We start from the raw sequence: 18,161 nt of genomic DNA, 5'->3' as shown, positions 1-18,161 counted from the left end.
AAAGAGTGTGTATATAGTCAATAAGATAAGACGCTGTTCCGAAGACTTGTGGGTATGCAACACAAGATCTTCCATTTTTTAATGCTGCAAATGTAAACTCTTCAATTGGCCAGAATGACTTGTCAAGTATTCTCCCTCATGCCTTGATGCCCATTACCTCTCGTTAGCTGGTGTGTCGAGTTGCATCGTCAGGGAACAAGCGAGAAGAGGCATAATGATTGGAGAGGCCATAATCTGAAAGAAATTATCAGATAATGTTAAATTGACAAATGGGCTGGAAATAGCTTACTGAAAAATATACGCCTACCCCATTTGACATTGTCCGGTCTGAGTACGATTATATGGTTAGATAGTCGAAGGTGACGGTCCCTTGCAAACATCAGATGAACTATATGTGTACATAGCATGTAATCTTTCATATGATTTAAGACTGGTTGAAAGTCTCGTCCACAGTATAGTAGTGGTTCCCTCAACTTGGTTTTTTTCTGGTTTTTGCTTCGTGTAACGTGTAACAAAAGTTTCGGTGTTAGTGTCCGTATAACGACACTATCGATATAACTTACGGGTTGCTCAGAAATGGGGAAGATAATAATGAGCGTTATAAAAATAAAAACAATAACTACAGGTAGTTTAACTGAGACAATCTACACCTCAATTAAAAGGACATGCGCTGCATGTTGGTATCATGAGTTACGAAGTGGTCTCAAGGGTATCTCTCGGTACAACTATTACTCAAACGTATTATAGGCGTATCAACTTAGCTGGTGTTATCAAATAATGATAGGCAAAATAGAGGACGTCAGGCATTCAGCCGAAGTACTCAATAAAAGTCAGTTACCTTAGTTAAAATTAAGACGCGTCCATGGCCGTCTCATGATCGTCATCGCTGTGGTTCAGATCGGTTAGAACCTCTGCCACTGGCATAAGCCTCACGGTCGCCTCGGGAGTGAAGGCGTCCGCGGCGGTGACGTCCTCAATCTCCACACCAACCATGACTTGTAGGTCTTCTTCCCATATGGTTGGGCGGAACCTCTTCTCGACTTTATCGGTCCGAACCATCCTGATTTTTAGCCGTGGCTTCGACTCACAGGGCATCATGTAGAGGTAGGGGGTGTACGGACTCTCCGTAAACTCCAACGAAACTCCGTGGAGAAAGGTTCCGTCCACCCCCCACATCGCATCTGTGAGATGGCGTCGCACGCGTCCGGTGATATCGAACCACCACATGGTTTCACTCGGGGGTTCCAGGAGCTCTCCTTCAGGAGGACCCAACGGGACAAAGTCGTCCAACTTCTCTTCACTGGAGGAAGCAACGTTGGGCTCCCGATAGTTCCGTGAACACCCCGGCTGTGGTTCGGACCTTTGGGGGCTGGCTTCCTTGTTAGCCGTCGGGGATGTGACTTGGCGGTCTCCCGCGTGCCGCAAGTAGGTGACCCCTCATGTCAAGGTCACGGCACCGCGGTAGTGCGACGCAAAGCGTCGCCTCCCGAGACCGCGCCTCCTCACAGAGTTCCGCGTACTTCAGTGCCTCAGATCGGTAGACACGGTACCACGGTACGGCGACGCAAAACGACGCCGCCCGGGACCGCGCCTCCTGGCGGAGTCCTGCGTATTCCTCTGCCCCGAATCGACGACCTATAAAAAGAATAAAGACATAAACAATGTTTTGCATATGGGTTTCAAAAACAAATAACTGTTTATCATATAAAAATGTCACCCAACTTTAGAACACTAAGAATTCAAACAACACCTTAAAAAATGTTGGTAATCTGTGTTTCCTAGAATGACGACTGTCTCGCCTGTAATTACTTGTCAAAATCAAACAGAGTTACACCTCAGCGTACCGAGGGTTACCCATTCCGTAAGTGTAATGACAAACCAATATATTGTTTACTAGTATATGTAGCTTAGCTAAAATCGTGGCGTAAAACGGACTTGACCCACCAAACCTACATTTTATCAGTAGTACCTAAGTTAACCGCGGTAGCACCGCATGGTGCGCGGCTGGAACATCGTTAACGCCAATCATAATGTATATTAACATTTTCGCCTCGTTGGCATAAATGAATATAAATACCAGCCTCATTACCTGGATAACCGGTGCATTAATTTGAAGTACCAATAATTAGTATCTCTCCATTCATAGGTAAAGTTATTCCATGTGTCCGAGTGTATTGCAATAAATTCAACAGTTAATGGCCAAACCTACCTAAATCTTTGGGACCTGGGAAAAACGGCCTCGGGGGTAGCTCGTGATGATCCTGTTCATAGATCTGTTCCGCCCCCCCCTTGCGGGCGCCTGTATTTCCGTGCAGGTTGAGCACGTGAGGCCTAACGTCCAGGCACCCCGCACAACGATAGGCGGCTATCCACCGCCTCATATAGGTCTGGAAGCTGCCCCTCCTTCTCATTGTTGGTATTGCACCCCCGCGCCTAGGGTGTTCGGCGAACATCCGCACGAGTGCAGTAGGAGCGTAGGGGGCGTCGTTCCAGAGGTGTCTGTGTACCTCTACGGCCCGTGTCATCCGCTCCATGACCCGGCGGTTCGCCCGACACTCCTTCTTTGAGCGGTGACATGCGGCTGGGCACATGCCACAAGCGACTTCCGCCAGACTGTATAAGTGGGTTGTAACCACCGCTGCTGTACTTAGCCACTTTTGGCTAGGCGGCAATACAGCAGCTTCCCATGGCTCAAGTTTGACCTGAAACACAAGGCCAAACATTACAATTCTCTAAAAAAAAGGGGAAAGGTCGTCCATAAACAATCTTAAGTTACCTATTCTTCAATTTTTATTGTTCTTGTTTCATTAAATGCATTATTCCTTCATAAATAGTTATCACCATTTCACTAATTTAAAAAACAAATAATAACCTCATGATTCACATGAGAAGTTGAAGTCACCACGTCCGCCTCCTATTTCCCAGGTACCGTGATGTTTAACATAATTCACACCCTAAACAGTTGTATATAGGCTGGTTCCGGCTCTACGTCAGATTCCTACAGGTACACCTTCGCCAACAGCTATAACAAGTCTACCTTAACCAGTGTATCATGCCATGCCAAGATAACGCTACATTACTATGCTCATAACTCAACTATTAATGGGTAATTAGTTGTTTAACATCTTCACTTAGCAAACGTCAGCATCTCTTACCTATTTCTGATGGGCGGTTTTACAACATCATTCTGACGTGCTCATTAGACATGCGGCATCAATTCGTTACACTCTTGGGTTAGTACCTAGTTAGAATATGGCATGCCACGGTTATCAATAAGGTTAGCGTTAATATAGTTTATATTAACAAATCAACAATAGGGCGAATGGAACCTAGGCTATTAATTACCATCCTTTTTCGTATTAAACACAAATTGTGCAACTGGTGTTATGAATGTTGGTTGTCGTGATTCCAGCTTTATGATGGGTACGGTTAGTGTATGAATTTTATATTGTGTTCCTCCACAAACGGTTACTGTTTTTTCAGGTGGAGAAAACGATTCATTATGGTAACAAATACGATTTTTCGTAAAGATTAATATGTTCAGCGAATAATTTTTGTTCTTCCATATTTCATATTGTAACAACGTTGAAGGTTCCAACAGTCAAAACACCGTGAAATGGGCTTCTCGACTTGAAATCTTAACCGTGGTCACTTATGGTTGTTGTTCGAACCAATTGTTTACATTGATAACTTGTGGTCGAACATAAACAAACCAGACAACCAGCTGTAATTAGTCAAAATTATTTTCCCATTTGTCTAGTCATCGTTGCGATCCAGAAAAAAAAACCTAACTAAAACAGACCCGCAGCTGGTTAGTAATGGTACTCAAGGTTATCCTGCCATCATGACGTTATCGACTGAAATTTCACTCCCAGCGTCGTGGTGCCAGGCAAAAAAGAAAACAATTGTCCCACGCTCTGTCTTTATCATCAAATTAGTCATGGGGCCATGACTCTTAGATTTAGTCGAGGGGAGCGTTTAATTGAAGCGTTTTGTCCTTTTTGAACAAAAACAAAAGGAAGGCAAACAAATAAGGTGCAATCCACAGGCAGAGTAAGTAGCAGACCTCCTGCTACAGTTAATATATACCTTTGGTGAGAAGGGAATTTGGCCTTCAACGTCAGCGGACAGGTCGGCGCTCATATTATTCATAGTGGGTGCTGAAAGTTGAGTTATTAGTATGAACAAATGATTTCGATTTTTGAAATTGCGGTTATGTGAAAAGGGTATCACGTTATGTTATGCACTATATATATATATACTGTATATGATTACTACTTAGAAGACAATGATACGGCCTGCAACTTGAACGACTATACGAGGAAGGAATCATCAGAATCGAGAGCAGCGGTACACATAACGATCGGAGTCAACTCAATGATACGTTGCAGATCGGAATCAAATCGAGAAACGATCGATAACGTCGATTAACGATACATTTTACGTTCTTGCGTCTTTTATGAACTAAGTATGAAAAGGACATGACACTATTTTGGCGATGGACTTGATCGTAAAACTTGGACATATTTACATATTTATTTTAGTACAACCTTACGGACAGGCAGGAAAGTACGTTCCTGATTCACTTCAGATTATATTTGAATGGAGAGGTAATGGAAATTGCAAAGTGATGCACGCGGCATAGAAGTTAAGATAAAACCTTTCAGTTAATGCATGAATGTTCATAAAAAAATTGTATATAAATTGTATAAAAAAGGTATTTTAGGGAGGTCTTCTATAAATCGAGTATTTTAAATCGGAAGAATAGTCGAAATATGAGTAGGGAAGTGTTAAGTAACTTACCTTGAAAGGACAAGATCGGTAAATTAAAATGGGATTGGAAATTGATAGTCTCCGTTGTGATCTTGTCGGCTGAAAGTTCCCTGGGTATCTGCATGCTCTCAGTGTACAACCTTGGTCAAAACTTATACAAAATAGGCCAAAGTCAGCCTCGTTCTGGATTGACCTAGTTTGTGTACTATCTAGTGCATTCCAGTTTCAATGCACTATGATCTCAGATAGTGCTTTGATAGCTGGGGTCATTATTTGAAATTACTCTGACACAGCCCAAATCTTTTTTTACCTCAATAAACATGCTTAATATTGTTAGATACATACCACACTACAATCCTAATGCAACATGTATTCCATTTAAGCACTTTTGAGAGCATAAAATGCATTTCATTGTGAGTACTGTCCAACACACACCCCACCCCCAACTTCTAATTGGGATAGAAAAAGTTTCTATGTCTAAAACAAGAGACCATTGATGGGAGACCTTTGATTGACATCTTGGCTGTGGAATTCAACCACTTTTCTCAATGAATATGCACACCCCTTGATGTATGAGGCTTATGAATGGCTGGAGTCCACCCAGCACAGCCCCCTCCCCCTCAACTAAACTGTCAATAACATTCTTGGTGGTCAACTTGTGTATGGTATCATGATACAGCCTGGTACAGGGACCTTTCTGCTTGATTAATTACACACATTTGGGTTAATTTGTTTATACACTTGTCTGCTATAATCTCTCAAACTCAGCAGGCTGCTTGTTTGCAAGGCGGCATATTCCTTTGATCTTGTAATAGGGATAGATTTTGTTTCTGATACTTCAAGTGCAGAAGGTCAATTCCATGGTGTTGACCATGTCTTACTGTAGTGAATGAGTACAATTTACACCCTTTCTGGTCATCAACGAAGTGGCTATCACATTTTTGATGTTGCTTGTCCAGCTCATTATCAGCCGCTCATTAGCATATTGACCACAGTAACCATGATGAAACACGTGGTGGTGAAGATCAAGTGCTTCCTGCCTTGTCAATTTTGTTACATCTTTCCTGGTTCCAGTTCTTCTTATTTTGTTGTTCCTTTGGTGGATTATATTCTTACTTCTTTTGGATTATCAATGTTTCACCTTTGTAGGCCTATATTCATTCAGTGCATGACCCTTACTTTGATTTATATTTTTCGACCAAAAAAGGAATATGGAATGAAATAATTGTTTGGATATTTGGATATTCTTGATTCAATGGATTAGGGATGTTGAGAGGGTGATTTTATTTATTGTACTGCAATAGTGAATTCAATGCACATTTCAGATGGACAAACTCCACTTTCCATGCATGGCACTATTACTGTTTACATTCCTAATATAGGTAAACTGGGACATATTATGCATGAATCTATGTCAGTGGGCGGCCAAGTTTATGCTAACCAGGTATACTAAACCGAGGCTATAATCTGCCAGCAACTGGGTCACTTTGGATATCAGTTACACTTTGGCTACCAAGAGCACTCACTGTCTCGGAAGAACCGGTTTTTATACCACAACTTCAGGTAGCAGGGCGGCAGAAGATTTATGACGTTCCTTCCATTGACAGGTGACTGAGCTAGTACAATTTAAAAAACCAGAGTCAGGCTACTAGACATGACTTCCTTTGTGAGCATGTCGGCCCTGGCTTATTTTTTGAGGAACTTTTGTGTTTTATAGCTCACCAAACGGTGATTAGTGGTGAGATATGAGGTGGGCAAGTTTCGCAGCGGTTTTGCTGGAAAGTTATTGGCCTATTGGAACAAATCGGTTGTGGATACTATGCTGCCCTGATGCAAAAATTTAATTCCGGGTTATATTGAAATTGTTCTCTCTCTGGTCATTCAACAACATTCCTAAGTAAATTATAAATATATGTAACAATAAACAGATGGAGGTCCTGCAAGTCTGGGAACGTTTGGTCAAACAAAGCCATGACGATTCGGTAAATACCTCTTAAAATGTACATTATACAAAAATTAGCATACATCGGTATTGCCCATGGACCAGCCAATTGATTAATTACCTGCCGGTTGAATTTTCCTCTTTAACATTGGGACAATGTTTTTATGTAGCTGTGGGGATGTACTGGTTCCCTTATAGTCCGCCGGGGTGACTATAGTTAACCTGGTGGATTGTTCGTGGAATTCGGGCATCCTGCCGCGAGCCTCCCAAAACTAGAAACATCATGTGACCGGCTATCATTGGCTGGCCCTTATAGGGCCAAAATATAAACCAGACCACAGGGCGCCGATCTGGGAGAGAGAGCTAGGCCAGGAAGAACATCAGGGCTAAAAAGGGAAAACATACCAACGCCGTTTAAGAAGACCTCTCGAGTTTTGTACATCTTCCAAAATAAAGATCAAGGGTAAGTCCAAAAAAGCGTTATTATCTTCGTGGTCGGATGACCTTGCCATAAACATATATAGGGGAAGGATCTCTAGGACAGACGGTCGAGCATCTGACCTCTGGGAGGCCGTGGACATTTCCCCCTCCAAACGTGACGGCTCGGGGCGGTTCACGCCTGTACGTTACACTGGGCTGAACTGACAAGACGTGTATGCTATTTCAGTCACCATGGCTCTGCTAAGTTGCACCAGAACATTCTTCCTTCTGATACTGCCCTGAAATTGCATTGTTCTCGAGGAACATACATAGCCAAATTGGCGCTGGACATGTCAGGGATCTCTGAACGTCACATAGATGTTGAAGATTATGGATGGTCAAAGAAAGACAATATCACAGCCATCATTTGGGATAAAAATGTGGAACAAAAGAAGAAAGAATTGAGGAAGAAAAGATCATCTCCTGGTAACAAATGTTCCTGTTCAACAGGATGCTCCATGGATGGGAAAGGCTGCAAAAACGGTTCTAAGGCGTGTAAACAATGCAACAATAGCTGCAAATGCAAAGGGCAGTGTGACAATCCACACAATAACAATGGTCATTGTCCTAAATGTAAAGACCGTAGGCCTGTCCCTACGATACATGTTGCTGTAGCTGGACAATCTCCAAATAATGACAATTGTGATGATGAGGAGAATTATAGCGACTCGTCATCTGACGAAGAATGTTCTGGTGAAGTGTATGCTGATTTTGCTGATTTCTTTGACGATAATGACAATGATGATGGAACTGATTGCCTCCCTTTACCTACAGAATCAAATCTAGTTGATGCATGCAATATATTAGAGGACACGGATTATGACTCTGATTCTTAATAACATTATATGCAACATGTACAGGATGTGATATGGTACGAACTAGGATTGTGATGCTGTGGATTATTTTCAAAAACTTAAACAGTGATTAATAGTGGATTAACGAATATGCCTATAATTCAAGCACAAGAGGAATAATAGAGATTTATGCAGCAGTAAAGTGTCTGACCTCAGAGGACACCAGATATCAGAATTGGTGAGTTCAAAGTTTAATTTGATGCATTAAGATGAAAGTGAACAGCATAATTTATCAAAATACATGATATATATTCACTAGAAAGCAAAAGGTGAGAAAAAGGTTGAATACTCTCAGTCTCGGGATGCTGATTTAAAAAAGACCAAAGAGATCCCTTTCATCTTAATTAGCCGCATGTTCTAACTGCATCCAATTCCATCTCCCAGCATGAATATCTCAAACCTGCTCTATGTTAATGCCTCCAACCCGGAAATAGTTTATGGCTATATTGAGCGTGTCCTAATTAGAGTCTGACCTGCTTGCAGCAGATATGCCACTCACAGTCTGCTTGATTTCGCATCCACAGTAATTGTGATGGATGCCACAATATCCCAACCTGACAGCTCACCTCTTCCTTTTGGGGTCAGATTCAACTCCAAGGCTATGTTTATGTTCCATCAAATTAAGTTGTCATGTTTTTTTTTAACTCCGGTCATAAAATCACATTCCTGGCTATGGTATCTATGCAGTAGGCTTGGCAAGTGTAGATAATGGTACATGTGCATATAGGCCTATACTGCTCTGTTCTAGTACAGATGATTAGATGTTGGACGAAGTGTGAGGATTATTTCACTTTTCAGCACAATTTGATTGTTCACATCCATTTAATATGTAAAGAGCAATCTCTATGGAACTCACACAACTGTTTGACATGGGGAAGCCCCCCAAACCCTCGTCCTTCTGACATATATAGCCAGTACATTGGGGGATGAGTCCCCCAAACCCCCTCCCCCGTTCTCTGAAAGTGACAGGTTTTAGTCAGTACATTGGGGGAAGGCCCCCCCTCCCAACCCCCCCCCCCATTGGACTCTAAAAATAGAATTCCTTGGAGACGCTGAACAATAAGGCCCCATAAAGAAATAGTCCCCGCCCCGGTAGCTGTCTCATATCTGCTGGAAGAAGCAGCTATTTGTGGTGAAATAATAATTGAATGCATGTCATCCCCAGGAGCTTTTTCTCATTTCTGAAACAGTTGCATGGTTGGAATGAATTTCCAAATCAGTCCGTCAAATCTCTATGCAATGAAAATTGAAATGTCACAACTGTCTCCACCGACGTTGTCCTGTATGTCCTAGCAGACGATTTTTAAATAAATGATGTGATTGATATACTTGTAGATTGGAATGAATTATTTCTTCAATGATATGAAAATTGAAAACCCTCTGACATGCCTGAGTACAAAAATGCAGAGGCAAGACACACCATGCATGTCATGACACCCAGGAGCTTTTTCTCATTTCTGAAACAGTTGCATGGTTGGAATGAATTTCCAAATCAGTCCGTCAAATCTCTATCCAAATGGAACATTATGACCACTCTATATTTGTGCAGTAGTGTTAAAACTGACTTTTTTGAAGTAAAGTACGTAAATCGAGAAGAAGAGGACGTTTACTTCGTCTGCAATGAAATGTCACAATTACTGTCTCCGCCGACGTTGTTGTCCTGTATGTTCTAGCAGACGATTTTTAGATACATGATGTCCCACACCCGCACTTCAGGACAGTGGCGCCGGTGTGAATAAATCTACTTGCGTGAATTGTCAATGGCTCATGACGTCATGAAATAATTGCGTCACGAGGAAGGAAACAATGGGAATCATGGTAACTGTGGTTGCGGTGCGTCGTGAAAGCAGGATCGGCAAGCGCGGCCCGTATGGAATGCGACAAACTGTACCGGAACCAGAATTGTCATGGGTCTGCACAAATTTTTTCAGATTCGATGGACATGATGGATATATGAATTTTGTTTACACTTTATACACATACGTAACCATTACACTCACTACGTTGTGTGAGTTATAACTTGATATTTCTATCGATTGTGGGAGCCATCGAGTTCTATGTGACTTTATCGGAAAAGCAATGATATCGGTAAGTCCTTTTTGCTCTGAAATTTATTTTCTCTTACAATTTTTAAAACTTTGGCATGTTTTTGAAGTGAGTCGTCTTACACTTTTGCTAAGGCATTTATAAACTTATGTATTTACCCACGGAATGATACTGCTACCATTTGAAAAGAACCGGTTGAAGCATATCATTGAACGATTTATTTCATATTGAAGCTGTAACTTGCTTACTGGGCCATCCATTTTTAGGAGAATGATGATATAATGTACATGAATCATGAATGATATATCACATTGTAGGTTCCTCATGTTTGAATCTGACTTACCGGAAGATGTTCGAATATGTCTTCGGTGTAAGCCCCTCCCCCATCTCCCTCCAGTCCATGAACATCACATTTGAATTATTCATGATTGAATTTCAGCCCCTTTTAAGTGCCTGATTAGGGTCCCCTTGGCTCTCCTTATGTCCAGTCGGGTCACATGAGGTGGTGATCTGTACCCTGACTTTGGATTTTTGAAACATGCATTATATTTCTTTACATTTATTCGACCTGCATGTAAGGAGATGGATTCTACCAAAAATGTATAAGCGTCGCTCTTTCTTTATTCTACTTAATCACAAATTTTATATTTCACCATAGGCATATTTAATCGACTGTCACAAGCTAGGATAAGAATGTGATGATACGAGTATCAAGTATTTGGTCCTAATTAAAATGCAAGGTCCTTAATGCAATTTTCTTCTGCTATCTTTTAGAAAAAAGTCCATCCATGGTAAACAGAACTTCTTCAACATGTTATCAGAATGTTGGAGAGTATTCCCTTTATTCAGCACGACAACTCCTTGCTTGTGGAAGTAGACTGTTTTTTAAAGTGGCTTCAGAGCAATCACAGAGATGAAGATATCACCAAAAAGAACTCTTTGAAAAGATTCAACTTGTCGCGAACCCTTAAGGGCTACTGTCCACTTATTACCATTGAAAATCAGGACTTTATAACATTACCAGCACTGTTGAGATATGCCTTCAACAATGCCGATGTTCAGGCTTCCTGTTCGCAGATAGTTAGTTAATCAGATTTGTTCGGCTGCAGTGGCATCATAGAAAGGAAGTTTGGAGGCATTGTCGGTGGCCTCTCAGTCGTCATCACCTATCTCCACACTCGGCAGTTTAGCTAACAAACTATACTTCAGTATTATTGACCCATGTAGTCCATGTAGTCCATCTCCATGCACGCCTTCTCAAAAAGAGCAGTCTTTGAATTCTGAACCAGAAAGGACATTATTTGATCTATATCAGCTTGTATGTAAGGAGTTAAGCCTTCCCTAAGTAATAGAAGATATGATCGTCACTTCTAAAACATCCGCACAATCCAAGGCGCCTGTGTATATTCTACAAGATCTTAGAGAGTTCTTTGGTTATAATGAGTGGCAAAAGATATGTCTCTTTGAGTGGCATTTCCAAAACTTTTGTGAAACGGATGCAATTGTAGAAGATACCACCCTACTGCAGTTAAAATGGGACTTCTTCCAAGTTTGTAAGAATTCAAGTGAACTTGGGAAGCAGCTACAGAAACTATGTAACAGGTCTATCTGTAATTCAGTTCGAAGATCCAAAGCAGGTGACATAAACACAGATATCAAACTCACAGTGGCTGATTTGGTGCACCTTCCTGAAGTTTTGGACAGTGGTATCAGAGACGACCTTATCAGTCACTTGGGCATTGGCATAGATCATAATCTTCCATTCAGCGTGTTATGTATACCATGTCATTCCTTGTGTACAGGGACTGGCCCTAGTATCCATGTGCTCCTTGAAAACAACACCTCCAATCTGCAGGATCAGGATTTTGGTATTGATAATCTCGGTATCATAATCAATAGTTTTCTTCAAAGGGAACACTCTATGCAAGTTCATGAAGTTATGCTCCTAGATAGTGGGTGTCTGAAGAGATCTACAGATGGCAATACATATCAACGTTTCAGTATTAGGGATAAGTTCCCTTCCTTGCTTGGCAGTGTCAGTGCCGTTTGGATGAACAGGGATTGTGAGGACACAGCGATCGATGGAGATGACACACTATGCCCAGTCTGTTTCAAGGATTTCATTCCATACCAAAATGACCCTCTTCAAGTTGATACATTCGATGTCACAAGGGAATGGTGTTACCATGTACCACTACCAATCCAGCTCCAGTTGGTAGGAACATTCCTGAATTATACCTACCTGGGACGGATGAAGGATAACGATCAGCAACAACAGTACCTTCGGGCCAGATTGGGGAGATTATACACTCACTTTGATAGTATGCTGCATGTTCTGAACCAAAGGCACCATGGCTTCATTCAAGTCATGAATACAGATGCACTGGCTATTCATCACAATCTTGAAACAGTATTTTCAGTTGGATGTCTTGGTGGAGTAACACAGGCAAAATGGACTGCTGACCAACGTATCAAAAGGTTGTCAAATCCAGATTTCTGCTACTACAGGTCATACATGCAGAAATATCCATTGGAGTATCAAAGGATCGGAGATAATGTTGTCAATGTCCATGACGTTTCCCTTCAGCAATGCCATTCTGTCTTCCTGATTGACAATTTGGTCCGCTTACAAGCCAAAAACAACCCTGAGCCAGGTGAGAGTTCAACTACACAACTGAATACACTTCCAATCACTCTATGTGGCATACCAAAGGACTCAGCTGTTGTGGAATCTTGGCATGACCCTGAATGTGATGGCTCAACAGACTGTATATGCAAGGCGGATAAGACGATGACAAAAGACGATCTAAAGAAGGTGCTGTTGGAGATGACTCCAGAGGAAGAACGCACCGTGATTTCATTTCGGAAGCACTGCAACTTTGGCATGCGACATATTTGGAAGGATTATGTTCAAGATCATAGTGAACTGCTGCTGAAGTTGATTCAAGCCGACAACAGTATTAAGCCGTTGAACTCTGATAATGAACCCCAAGATGACCAAAAGCTGGCCGAAGAAATGGATTCTTTCAACATGAGCTTCAGTACCATTCACCTGGGCAATGAATTGGATGAGACGAACGAGGATGTACCCCATTCAAAGAGCAAGTCAGTCGGTGAAGGTATCGGACCCAAGGAGTTATTTCTTTGTTCTCAACCAGAGGTTCGGTTGACATCTGCTGAACACCAAGATGACCAAAAGCTGACCGAAGAAATGGACTTTTTCAACATGAGCATTAGAACCATCAACCTGAACGACGAACTTGACGAGACGGATTATGATGCACCTCATTTAGATACCAATTTATCCGATGGAAGTCTTGGACCGGAGAATTGCTCTCTTTATTCCCAATCAGAGGTACAGTTGATATCAGATGACGATCACAGACCAGTGGCTGGACCCAAAGATGACAGACAAATTGCAGAAGAAACGGGTGATGATGATTACTTTTTCAACCTGAGCTTCCAATCAATCAGCCTTGGTGACGAGATTCAGACAGTCGAAGATAAACCTCAACAAAATCATAATGAAGTGAATGAGAGAAGAAGACAAAACATCCCAAACCTCATAGAGTTCATTTCTGCCTCTCCAACAGAAATTCACATTCGGCATCCTGTCCCGGCTACTGGAAGAGACAATGACATGCAGAATCTCAAAAAGATCCTTGATGACTTCGTGGTGAAAATGGCCAGCAATGAAACCTCTGACAAGATACTCTTCCCAACAGACTTCAAGCTAAATAACAACCTCCTACAACTCCAGGAAGACGACATTAAATACAAGAAATTTATACCAGAGTTTCCCCCTTTGCACACTAGGAAGTCGAAGATCATCAATTTGCTGAATGCGTACAAGAGTGCTGGCATCCACCATCTCCTGAAATATATGCGGGATGATGAGAGTGACAGCGAAGCCTTGAAGCTCATTGAACTGCGACATATAGAAACCGCCTCCAAACTAGTGTCAAGACTTGCCATTGCTTTGCACATCTCACTGATGTTAAAGTTCATCGAACATCTTCCACCAGAAGCTGCAGCTGAACTGACCGCAGAGTTACAGAATCAGACGACTGACTGGCTTGTCAAGAAATGGTCCGAGGGGTACAATACGTTCATAAGCCAACGGTGCAAAGATAGTGGCACCTTTGCTCTGCATGTGGACATGTCAAAGCACTGCGATGAGATAAGGGCACTCTACGTAGCCGAAAGACTTTGAGGGGAAACAGGATATCTTCTACTATTAGGAACAGTGAAATCATCTCTCCCATTCGCCTTCATGAACGGAGCAACTTCTTATGCCCCTTTTACGGCACGACTTCTTCTGGCACATTACTCCTGTGGACCTTTTTACCAAAGAATGAAAATGGCCCTGTGGTCTATACCACACAAGAGAGATGGTGCCAATGTTGGCCTTGACGCCTTTCGGGAATTTGACCATATCAATGCTGTCAAGGCATTCCGCCAAGGCTCCACCATTAACGCTATTGTGGAAAGAATGTCACTGGTCGATATCTTTGACCTAATTGACAAGAAGAGGAAAGAGTCACAAGTTCTGCCCAAAGAAGATGCCATGGTCCAGCAAGAAAATGGCCCAGACATCCTTGAATCGGAATTCCTCTTCATGTCATATACAGGTGTTGATCGGAAACACTTCTTCCCCGTTGCAACCATGGTCATCAGCAAAGGAATCCTTGATATTTCTGGTGAAAAGCCAAGAAATGCCTATGATTCCTCCAGATACGTATCTTGACAAAGAAACAGAAGAAGTGGGAAAGCTACTTGTAATCAGATATGCAGGGTGTAATGGACTATTTGGTATGAGCGAAGAAGACATACCAGAGATAGGGACTGTCAGTGGTCCTAAATCACTGATACAGAAAGTGAGGAAGGCAGAAAGCACCACAATCAGTCGTACAAAGGTCAAAGCCACGCAGAAAACCAGTCAGGCTGCAAAAAAGACGAACAGGCGTATGAGAGAGGTCAGAAAGGAATCGAAAATATTAAACTCCCACAAGTCAGATTATAACAACTGTCAAGCCATTCTTACTCCTGATGGAAGTAAACACAGTGTGGCCAAGCACAGTGCCACTTCAGCTGCTATTCTCAAGTTATTGACCAGTACATATACCAACGAAGATGATCATGATGATGTTCAGCTGGATATGAATGCCGTCAAAGACAAGAAGGCCAGACAGAAAGTCTGTGAGGCAAAGAGACTAGTTTACACTAAAATAAAGCTGAAAAACACACCAGCTGATCTTGCATCATCCATAAGCGCAATCACGATAGAATTTGCAGGGAAAAAGTTTTCCTTAAAAGGGAAATCCGGCAAGCAGTTTGTTGACGGTGTGTCCACCCAGGTCATGCGTCCGCTTCTCCGTACATTCAAGCATGCCTCACGCGTGGTCGTGTGTTAAGAAAAGTACAGTTACACACCAGATGTACTGAAAGGACCCACCAGAAGCAAGAGAACTGCAGCTACCAAGAAGAAAACGAAACTGACCGTGTCACACCTGAAGGCTGATAATGAAATTATCAGTAGAGAGAAAGCTGATAAATTTGCCATTACAAACACCACTGCCGGGAAAAAGCTAATCAGCACATGGCTTGCTGCAAATGTTGAAGAATTACAAATCAATCGTGAACTGCTATTGGACATTGACAGTGAATATGTAAAAAAAGGCTGCGAGTGTGGTGCGCAGACAACCTGCTCTTGCGTAACATTCTCAATCCCAATTCGAGTTTCTTTCACGCCAAATGGATTCCAAAGAAAAATAGAATTGCCAACCACTCAAACAAAGGGTGAAGCAGAACTCGCGCAGATAGATTGGTTGGAAGATATTCTCCCTGGTCTGGAAGAGGGTAGAAGGGTGATGGCTGTTGTCACTTCAGGGGACATCGATGCTGTTGTACTTTATTTATTATCTCTTGCCGTTTTGAACTGGCCCCGAGACCAAGACAGCAACTTTATCCATCCTCTGTTTGTCCTGTTAAGGAAGCCCAACAAGCGCTACGACATGTATAACATTACAGGAATTGCTGAAAGCTTGGAACAAAAACTCAAGTCTAGGGATGCAGCAACTATAGTCTCCTTGGTCCTTTCGCTAGGAGGGAATGATTTTCTCCTGAAGTTCTTCGGTGTGCAGAACGAAACCTGGCTTGACATGGTTATACGACAATGCTTCAAAACGCTTTTCAGCATTCAATGCACCGGTGACAGATTAACATCAGTTAAGCTGAATGCTGATGCGTACAAAACATTGGTAAAATCCATTTACTGCCAAAAGATCTCAATCCTGACAAACTAACATTCGATGCAGTCAGACAACTTTCCCTGCAGCAGAAAGAAGAATTCAAACCCAACTGGAAATGGATGCCAGCATCATCAGTCCTAGACCAGCTGGTCACCCATACAAATGGGGCATTTGAATATTTACTCACTATGGGCAAACCGAATGCACCAGTGCCGCCAGTCCCCTGCATTAGCATTGATGATGAATTCAACTTAACATACAACCTTGGTCCAGAAATGAAATACGACACGAAAGAGGAGTTATTAGTTCTTTCAAGGGATGCATTATCATTAATGGTGGAAGGAGCTTCTACAAAGCCAACAACAAAGAGGAAGCAGCCTTCAAAGCGAAAGGAGATCACCAGCACTCCAACAAAGAATGAACATTTAAGAGAAGAGACAAGAAAGCAACACCAAGGTTATACATTTCGCCCATTCAGAAAAAAAGTTTACATTGCACTTCAATATTGTACATGATGTAACACCAGAGAATATCATGTAGTTTTAAGACATCACAAAGATGCTTTTACAACATTCAATTCTGTCCAAGTGTGAGTAGCTCCACACAACTCTGTCCTTGACAACCAATTCAACATTTTGTAATTTGACATTGGAATTTGGTCAGTAAATATGGTAGAAGGCACAGTTTCAATCAATTCTACAAATATTCCAAGTCACATAAATCATGCAGCAAGGTAGTCCTTGGGCATTGCAATGGATCTAGTGTGGGATCATGAAATGTCTTATTCTTCATATATTTTTCAGCCCCCCCCCCCCCCCTTTACATAAAACATTCATTCATCCTTTCAGAAAGCCAGCAAAGCCATTGGTTGCGAGTTCTCCAGCTGTTCATGAAATAGACTGATGTAAGAGCTGAGGCTGCTACACCAAGAACAGGTAACCACGTTGATTAAGAGGAACAAACGATGGGCATCGTGTGATGATATCATATAGAACACTCTTTTTATGAAATATTTATTTTCATGGGAAGTTTCAAACTCGTTAAACTTTTTAAAAACATTTTAGTAAGATGGGATGAGGAAAAACATCAAGAAGAGCCTCCAGCCACCAGTTTATTGTTACAAGATTTATGAGATTATTTGTTGTCCACATTTCATGTTATTTCTGTGTGTAGATCACCTACTACCCCTGAGTTGGATGCCGGAAATCCTACAGTACCGGTGTAACATCTGTGGTTGTTCCCCATGTGTCAGTGTTTCCAAACAATAGGCAGCTAGAGAGACCACGACTTTTCAATAGGGGGGATACACAGAAAAACTTGTCAATCTATTTTTGAGCGTTCCCAAACAATGAAGGGAAACACTCACACACGGGAAACACTCACATATATTACACCGGTACTTGATTGGAATTAGAACTACAGTACAAATTTCGTGATACAGACAATATTGATAAAATTTGATGTCATAGACAATATGATTGCATCCTCCAACTGATATTAAATAAACTGCAGATGTGGTCGAAAAGTAATTAACCAAATTTTCAAAGTGTCTCTGAGCATAGATTTTAGAACTGTTTGACTTTTCAATATCCGAGAGGATACGAAACTATTAGACCAGCCGAGGATACCTTTGTGAGAAGAGTTTACTTCCCATTCCTTCAGTTAGTTTGAGGGTGTTTTTTAAATCTTTCTGAACGTGTAAATCTGGAAAATCAACCTACATGACGCCTTTCTTACGTACGCAGGATAAGGATGTGCTTCTTAAGTTGATGGATCAGCTTTGGTCACTTTGCAACAAACCATTTGGGTAGAATT

The sequence above is a fragment of the Lineus longissimus genome, chromosome 8 (genome assembly GCF_910592395.1).
Source record: "Lineus longissimus chromosome 8, tnLinLong1.2, whole genome shotgun sequence".
In the NCBI taxonomy this organism is placed as follows: Eukaryota; Metazoa; Nemertea; class Pilidiophora; order Heteronemertea; family Lineidae; genus Lineus; species Lineus longissimus.
Note: the sequence above shows the minus strand (reverse complement) of the source record.